Below are 9,875 nucleotides of genomic sequence, written 5' to 3'. Positions count from 1 at the left end.
AAGTTTTTAGCATAATTTAGTCTGCAAAACCTGTAATTCAACTGTGAGTAGTTAAGCGGACAATGTTCATATGGTTGGTTTCCTATCTTTCTATCCAGTCGCACTATCTGAAGTCCCATGAATGTGAATATTACAAGATCAAGCAACTATGTGGTTATGAGTTCAGCTTAGTTCAGGTGTCATGCCTCAGTTTTAGATCCCCAATATACAGCCACGATTCGGTTCATAGGTGCCCTATGCATCATCTCAGTTTTTCCTCAGTATCTCAGCCAAGTCAGGATTCTTTAGGGGACATAATGTTCTAAGGGAGATATGCACTATAATCCCCAAGCTTTCATGACCTAAACCTTCCATCTTCTCTTCATGTAATAAATCTAGTTTGGAGTAGTGGGTACTCATAGGTGGACCCTCAAGTTCTAATCTCAGCCGTAAGCCATGTATTCAGGGGCTCAGTTTCGTTTATGATATTTAGTTCCTGTATCACATTCAGACTCAGTTATGTTTTCATGTTCCTGTTCAAGTATATTTAGTAAATGATCTTGAGTTAGAGATCGATGATTTTGTATTCTTGAAAATCTCTCCTATGAAAGAAGTAAAGAGGTTTGGAAAGAAGGGAAATCTCAGTCTTCGATATATCAATCCTTACTAAATTCTCAACCATTTCGAAAAGGTAGCTTACAAGCTCGAGTTACCTTTAGACATAGCTTTAGTACACCCAATATTTTACGCCCCTTTCTAAAGAAGTGCGTAGGTGACCCAGCAACTGTAGTCCCTATAGAGGTCCTTGATATTAGAATAGTCTCTCTTACGAGGAGGTTCCAGTTTAAATACTTGACTATCAGATTCACATACTGAGGAAGAAAGAAGTTCCTCTAGTCAAAGTTCTTTGGCAAAATTAGTTCGTTGAGGGAGCTACTTGGGAAGCAAAAGCAGATATACGAACCAAGTATCCTCACCTCTTCTCCACAAACTCAGACTCAGCCCAAGGTAATTATTCTCTTTAAACTTACTCAGTTTCATGCTCAAAATTTCTTTATAAACTTAGTATCTGTTACCGTTGCATATCCAGTCATACATTCATGAGTCCATTCAATCAGATACTCATATATCAGATATGCATGTTCAGTATAAGAGACTCAGCTTATCAGTAATCCCGATCATGTATTCATGCATCAGATATGCATGTTCAGTATAAAACTTCAGTATATCAGTAGTGTTAGTCATGAAATCATGTTATAGTTATGCATCACCTATATCTAAATTCAGTCTATTAGAATTCTCAGCTTAGTCAGCCTCATTCGAGGATGAATTTTCCCAAGGGGGAGATATTGTAAGACCCCGTAAAATCCTAAGATTGATTTAGTCTTGTAAAATCTAGTAAGGGGTCCCAAACTTAGAAAAATTCAGCTAAGTGTTAATACTTCGAGTTATTTTAGCCTTCATAAGTTGGAGAGTCTTTTTCACGACCCTTGTGGCTTTTAAATATCAATTTTAGGTTAATTCAGGATCAGGAATGTCAATAGGTGTTCTCAGACAAGTTTTGAATTTTTTGGACTTTGTTTGAGGCACGTTTGAAAGCTTAAACCAATGGATCAATGCAATCTCAACGCGCCGCGTTGCCCATTGCATCGATGAATATTTTTCTCTAGCTCCTAGTGTAAATTCCAGTGAACCAATGCGGACTCAATACGGCGTGTTGGCCATCACATCAATGCCAATGATGTGACACATCGATCTGTGCATTGCTAGTCTAGTTTTTAGTAATTAAAACCCGTGTCCAAAGGGATAAATGGGTCTTTTTCCATCTTATATCAGCCCTTAAAACATGTAATTAAGCTATCCAAAAGGCAAAATTTACTCATTCTCTCTAGAATTTTTCAAGAATAAACCCTAGTTCATCATATTTAAGAATCCAAGTTCCAAGGATATCCATTAATTTTTCAGAATTCAAGCTTTAAGGTATGTCAAGTGTTCATCTAAGGGTCCTTTCTACCCTTGGAGTAAGAGAAACTCTTTTAAACTTTAAGTAAATTGATTTCATTTTCATGATTTGGATTCAAGTGTATTCATAATTATAATGTTGATTGGGTTTCTATTCCATGATTAAGTGCAAGATTTATGTAAAATCAATTATTATGTATGTAGTATTATGTGAATTCATGTTAAAACCTTGAAATTGTGATGCTCATGTATTGATTAGTACTATGTGCATATATAATGCCTTCCAAGTGTTTGATGAGTTGTTCATGTGAATTTAATAGTGAGATTATATCATGTTAGCATGTATACTAGTTCATGTCATTCAAGTGTTTGATGAAATGCCTCTATAGATGCATTATGAACAAGTGTCCATTTCTATGCTATGCAAGGTCATGTGATTCTTTACTTTTTATGTTATCGAGTCCTGGGGGTATTTAATACCTAACAATTTAGCTGTTTACCTAGAGCCTGTGTCAGTTAAAGAATAATCTCAGTCATGTCACGATCAATAGTACTCTTAGTGAGTTACTGAACTCAGGAAAAACTCAGTAGAGTTAGTATCAGTTCAGTCCAGTTCAGTATTCAGCTTAGACCTTAGTAAATTCAGTCAGTTAACAGAATTCAGTAGTATTTTGTTAGTTAATGGAACTCAGTAAACTCAGTTCAGTTCAGTTAGATAGTATAATTAGTAATAGTTCAGTTAAGCCTAGTATGAATTATCAATCGGTTCAGTGTCTATTTAGTTGGGAGTAGGATTCAGCATCGAGCGAACCTAGGGATAGGGTCATTCCTGCTAGTAGAGGATTTGAACCATAGTAGCAATCCCTATATTACAAAACTATGTAGCCTGCGTAGCTTGAGATATCCTCTTGATAGATTAGGATTGATACATCTCGTACGAGTTTTCCTGCCAGCGAAGGTTGATGAAAGAGCTTCCTGTCAGAGAGGGTTAACTCACAACTTGTCTTTACCCGTGGCACGGTACTGACACCCTTCCAACTGGGGTTATAGGTTGGACCCTAATCTATTCAGAAAGGGACATGTCGGTTAGATGATTACCTCTTATAGTCTCAGTTTCAGTTCTAGTCTCAGTATAGAACTCAGTTAAGTTCTATAGAATTATGATTGTCAGACACATTCACTCAGTTTAGATGGAACTCAGCACAGTTCCATAGAATTAGGACTGTCAAATAAAGTCATTCAGCTATTAATTATACAGTATCAGTAACTCAGATATCAGTAATTCAAAACTCAGTATCCAGTGTTATCATAAAATTAGTTACAGCTTACATATTCATGCATGTACTCTCATTCAGTTATACTTATGATATTCAGTTAGTATTGTTCATGCATATGAACCGATGCATCTCAGCCTACCTCACTTAGCATACCAGTACATTCAAAGTACTGATGCATACCTTTCTTTCGGGCTATGATGTCTTATATCATAAGTTCAGATGCACGGGCTCCCGATCATACTTAGCAGCCCGATCCATCAGCAACAGACTTAGTGGTGAGTCCTCATAGTTCGAGGATAGATTTATTATTCTAGTATTTTAGTACTCAGTTTATTTTAGTAGTCGAAGCTAGTTAGGGACTTGTCCCATCAACTCCTTGTTCAGAGAGTAGAGGCTTTTCAGACTAGAGTATTTATAAACAGATGTTCAGTTTTTGTATTGATGTACCATACTCTGTATTTATTTCAGATTTGAACCTTATGGCAGATTTCTATCTAATTTCTGCATAATTATAGTATTATTATTCAGTTATTGCAGCAGGTACCAGTCATGGGTTAGCTTGTGGTCCCTTAGGATTATGAGCACTATGTAGCATCCGGGGTACAGACTTGGGGCGTTACATTATACGCTACTAATAGAGTGATATGTGGGTATGAGCGATCAAAATCAATTTAGTATGTCAAATATGGGTAGGTTTGGTTATAGATTTTGGTGCTAGTCTTTCAACAAAATACCAAATTTTCACCCATTGATTCTTTCGAATACCTAATAGGTGTGTTAAACAATTGGTAGCCATAACCTTAATCTAGGCATCCCTATTTCTAGGATGATACCCATGGTATAGTCAACCTCACATTCATCCTTATATCTAAGATAGTGAAAATTTAGAAAACTACACACACAATTGTCTATCTTTATTTTGGTCTCCACATCCCTCTTTAAAGGATAATATGGATTCCTAAACTTTACCTAAACCCCTTTATTCGAAGATGGATTTTGGTTTTCTAAAGCATGGAGCTTTCACTCATCATACCCATGTGGGTATTTGGGGCTTTTACCCATCAAATCCAAACCAAATTAGCTTATCAGTGATAAAACCCAGAAACATGAACTACTAAATAGAAGCTAATCAATAACAACCCACACACACTTTAACCCCTATTCACACATAAACCCAAGAGGAAGATCTTGCTAAACATAAGATAAATAAGCATAGATATACCCATAGTCTCCATTGAAGTAATTTATTGAAGCTTAAGTGAATGTTACTTCAAACTTGGCACTCCCACAAATCAACAATGGAAGTGAGCTAATCTTCCACTTATAAAGTCTCCAATATATTCTTCACCCAAAAATTATACAATATTTTCTTATCCAAAAATGAAGGCTTATCAACTACAAAAGCTAAAACTAAAAATTGAGGAAGATAGAATATGATACATAAATGAAGGGTTTGGGTCTTTTTGGCCAAAATTGGGATCATCCACGTATATTTCTAGATTTTCCCTTGGGCTTAACTCTTCTGCTAAACCACAATCGTGGCAGCATGGATAGGACCACGATAGGTAAACGCGACCGCAATATATTGACCCTAGCGATCACAATCAGCAGACCGCGGCCACAGTAACTGAGGCCCTTCTGCTCCAGCTCTTCAGCTGCACTTTCTTGCTCCTTTTTTTATAACTGTGAGCTCCAATCCATATCTCTCCATCCCTTTAGCTCTATGCCTATAAAGAGTGGATATTAGTTTATTTAATCACAATTATGTCTCATTTATTCATCCAAAACAAGTTAATGTGTATGAATGTTGAGTGCGAATGAGTGGTAAAATCACCAGTCATCATGTGCAGATTGATGAATCCATTTTCATGCATGGGAGTTATGTAATACTAATCAGGTTATCGTGACAACACACATAAAGTACAATGATTTTGTAAATGCAGTTTTTTATCGACTAAGAATTGATCCTTCAAAAGAGATTCTGCATTTTATAGTTAAGTTTTATAGGTGCAAACTGATAAGGCTGAAGGATTTCAAGAAAGTGGTGTCGATATCCTGTTACAGTTTGATGATGGTTTTGCTCATATTTATGTGTCAAGTTCTGAGAAGGGATCAATATTTGATGGCATTATAGAGATTTAATAGTGGTTGGTCTTACTTTAATGGTGAAATGGTTTTTGTGAAGACTTTCGAAGCCTCCCAGTACTGCAAACAAGAATGGAAAACTAAAATAAATTCCCCTAATCTAGATTTATATGAATAGGTTGCTCGAGGAGACTATTATAAGTAGAAGGTGCTTTGGATAATACTTTCACAGGAAAGGTGAGGTGGAGAAAACCATATATCAACTCAGATCTTGTTAAAGAGGAAACACAGGGGAGCAATCAAGGAACTTCTAGCCAATCTAGCCAATGAAATTGACTTGAAAGATGAAAAATCAGAATGAGCTACAAATTTTAAAGTGTATCCAAAAATTAAAATTCGTCAGTTATTGTTGAAAAGAGAAATAGTAAAGTGGACTGGAGTTGGACACTTTGCTAGGTAACTGCAACTAGTTAGCATGGCCTGAATGTTGACCCAAAAAGTGAAGGATCAAAACTCTAAGGAAGCATCTTGGCGAGCACTAAGGATTGGTAAGATGGTTAGTTAGGAACAAAACTTAAACCAAGAAATTCTAAATTAAAAATAAGGGAAGACGAGATGTCTATTTTTGAAGTCTAACTTGCATCTCATGCCTTCTATTTATGGTTCTGATTAGGTCAATGGCAGTAGAAACAAAAAGGTTAGAAGTTGGGTAGAAATCCCATGCCTTTTTGTTTTCACTACCTTTGACCTGACCAGAACCACAAGAAGAAGGCCTAGGATGCAAGTTTAACTTCATAAATTGCCACCTTATCTTGATCCTTTTTTTTTTACTTTAGGAGTTATTGGTTTAAGTTACATTTCTGAATGACCTTTTACCACCCCTCGGTGTCGGCTAAGCTATTTTCTTTAAGTTTTGATCGTGCACTTTGTAAGTCATCATTCAGGCTATGCTAATTAGTCATAGTTACCTAACAAAGTGTCCAGCTCCAGTCCACACCACTATTTTTCTTTTGAACAATAATTAATGTATTTTCATTTTTGGATACACTTTTATTTTTTTCAGCTCATTCTGTTTTTTTATTTTTCATGTCAATTTTATCGGTCAAATTCGATACACGTTCCATGCTACCCTATGTTTCTTTTTTAATAAGGTTTGAGTTGATATATAGTCTTTAGAACCTCCCTTTCCCTAGAAGATATCCTCCTAAGCACCATCTATTGTATAATTATCACCCCACACAACCCAGCCATATAAATTTGGACCAGGGCAATAACTATATTGATTTCCATTCTTGTTTACAGTAGTGCGAGACTTCAAAAGCCTTTCAAAAGTGCATTAAACCCTAAAAATTAGTCCAATCACTATTGAATCTGTACACTACCACCAAAAACTTGATCCCTTCTCCAAACTTAATACATAAACATTAGCAAAATTATCATTAAATCGTAACAAGGTATCTACACCACCTACTTGGTCTCTCAGCCTTATTAGTTCGAACCTATCAATCTTAACTATAAAATACAATATCTTGTTTGAATGGTTAATGCCTAATCAGTAAAGAACAACCCTAACAAAATCAGAGTACTCTATGTCTGTTTTCACAATAACATGACCAGTAATATCTACCTCCAACATATGAAGTGGCTCCATCTACAAGCAGTTTATTCCTTCGAACTCATCTTTACTCTAGCCTTTTATGTTAGTCGGGCAAAACTTGGTCCACTTTTAATTCCTTTTATCTACAAATAAGAGAAAAACAATTGATCTCAAACAAAAGAAGAACAAAAAGAATAATACAATTGATGTCTGCATAATATTAAGAAAGGGCAACACAAAATTCAATAAATACAACACATTACAATAAGCACTCCAACAGATGACCCATCTGTTACAACAGGTTCCTCATATGTTCAATAGAAGAACCATTTGTTGCAATAAGTAACCCATCTATTATAATAGGTGATTGACATATTGCAATAGATAGGTCATCTGCTGGAATAAATCAAACTAACCTTAGTACTAGTTTGATTTCTTCCAACAGGTGCTTCGTATGTTACAACAGATAGGTCATTTATTGGAAGAGCTATTTGGATTTATTCAAACAGTTGATTCATCGATTGCAACAGATGAGGAATCTACTGGAAGACCTATTTTAATGTCTTTCACCATATGTTCCACCACCACCACCACCAATAACAACATCAACAATAAAGACAACACCATATGTTCCAACACCATCAACAACACCAACACCATATGTTCTAACAACAACATTACCACCAACAACATCAATAACAATATCAACAACAAAGAAACAAACAAAAGATAAATAAAAAAGCAATATTCCAACAAGGCTTTTTAAGTTCTCCCAACAGATGACTTTTTTTTTGCATATTTTAATAAAAATAATGGTTTGTTCATTTAAGACTTAAAAGACACCTTTCTTTTAATTTTCTCAATAAATTGGATACGGGTAATTGGTAAATAAATAAAAACAACCAATATAAATAACTAATTTAAATAACATGCAAAGAAAAAGATAAGAATACAAGAGCAATAGTGAACCATACCTACCATATCAAAAGCAAAGGAATAAAAATACCAATTTCAGTCGAGAAAAGATATAGATCGATTGAGATTCAAAAGGATCATCATGCAAAAGATAAAAGAAAAAAGAGAAAAAAAGAGACAATTGGGATTACCCTAAAGAGGAGAGAAAGACAAAGAGAAAGAGGAGAGATGAATTATTTTATGGATGAAGGAGAGATAATTCTAGAGATGGATTTAAATATTCATTAATAATTTATTGTGGTGAAATACTTTGTAGAGAATGAGGAGACAGTGATGGTGGCATTGAAAAAATAAGATAAAACAACTCAAGGAGGAGATTTTTTAGTTATACAATAAATATTTTTTAACATCTTAGTATTTTTTTTTATTTCAGATAGAAAATTACTTTAAAATAAAAAGATCTTAAAATAGATAAGTTATCTATTGTAATAGATGTCAACATCTATTGTAACAGATGTCAATATCTATTGGAAAATTTCCAACAAATTAGTCATCTATCGCAATAGGTGGCAACTTCTATTTTATAATTTAGAACAGATAATCCATCTGTTGCTACTACAATTTAAATTGAGTTGCTACAATTGCATCATGTTAGTATTGCATTCGTCCTGACCTGAGTCATCTATTGATTAATTTGAGTTGAAAAGATTCATACTAAATCATTGTTTAAAATATCTAAATTGGTTTATCTAGAATTAGGGATGAGTTCATAGGTTCAACTACAACTATAATTTTAATTAAGTCATTGCAATTGCATAATGTTAGTATTGCGTTCGTCCTGACCCGAGTCATCAATTGATCAATTTGAGTTAAAATGATTTATATCAAACCATTATTTGAAATATCTAAATTGATTTATCTATAATTGGGGATGAGTTCTTAGGTTCAACTATAATTTTAATTGAGACATGGTAATTGCATGATATTGGTATTGCGTTCGTCCTGACCTGAGTCATCAATTGATCAATTTAAGTTAAAATGATTAATATTAATCCATTGTTTGAAATATCTAAATTAACATAGCTACAATTAGGGATGAGTTCATACGTTAAACTATAATTTCAATTACATGATGTTGGTATTGTGTTTGTCTTGACCTGAGTCATCAATTGATCAATCTGAGCTGAAACAATTCGTATCAACCCATTGTTAAGTTAATAGTAAATTCATTAATTTTCCAATTGAACTTAATAACTAAACTAATTTTAGTGAAATTAATACAATATATTATGAAATAATTAAAATTTATCTCTTTCAAGAAAATTAATTAAGATCAATTCAGACCAAATTAACATTTTTAAAACTTGTCATTCTTTCCCAAAATACAAATCAACCCATAAAAATCATCCATTTTCGAGAAAAATGTTTCATCATTTCAAATGTCAAGTTCTCTCTCTTTTGTTTCTCTCTCAACAATACAAATAATAAATACTCAACATATTGCTCAACCCTTCACAATAAAATGATTTTTTCCCATTTCCAATTGCATAATTGTTATTTTTGACTTTCTTCTTGCTTGTATCCATTATTTTAGCTCTCTTTGTAGGTAACATAATCCGAGAAGAGTTCCATATCTATTTTTTTTTTTTAAAATTAGGGTTTTTTAGTTAATGATGAAAAAGAAGATTTTACTTGTATTATCTTCGAGAATCGATTAACAATTCTGAGTTTTGATGCTAAAAAATGTAGAAAGAATCCAAGAAAATTATAGTTTTTATTATAGTGTTCGAATTGTTGGTGTTAGTGGTCTTGTTGATGGCATTGGTGTTGGTGTTGATAGTGTTGGTATTAGTGGTGGTGTTGGTGGTGGTGGTGGTAGTATTGGTGGTGTTGGTGGTGGTTTTGGTGGTATTGGTATTGGTGTTGGTACTGTTGTTGGTGGTGTTGGTATTGCTGGTGGCATTGGTATTAGTGTTGGTGATGGTGGTAGTGGTGGTGTTAGTGGAATTGTTATTGGTATTGGTGTTGGTGATGTTGGTGTTGGTGGTATTGGTATTGTA

Source organism: Capsicum annuum, chromosome 7 (genome assembly GCF_002878395.1).
Source record: "Capsicum annuum cultivar UCD-10X-F1 chromosome 7, UCD10Xv1.1, whole genome shotgun sequence".
NCBI lineage: Eukaryota > Viridiplantae > Streptophyta > Magnoliopsida > Solanales > Solanaceae > Capsicum > Capsicum annuum.
The sequence above is the reverse complement of the archived record's forward strand: the minus strand, read 5'-3'. Positions refer to the sequence as shown.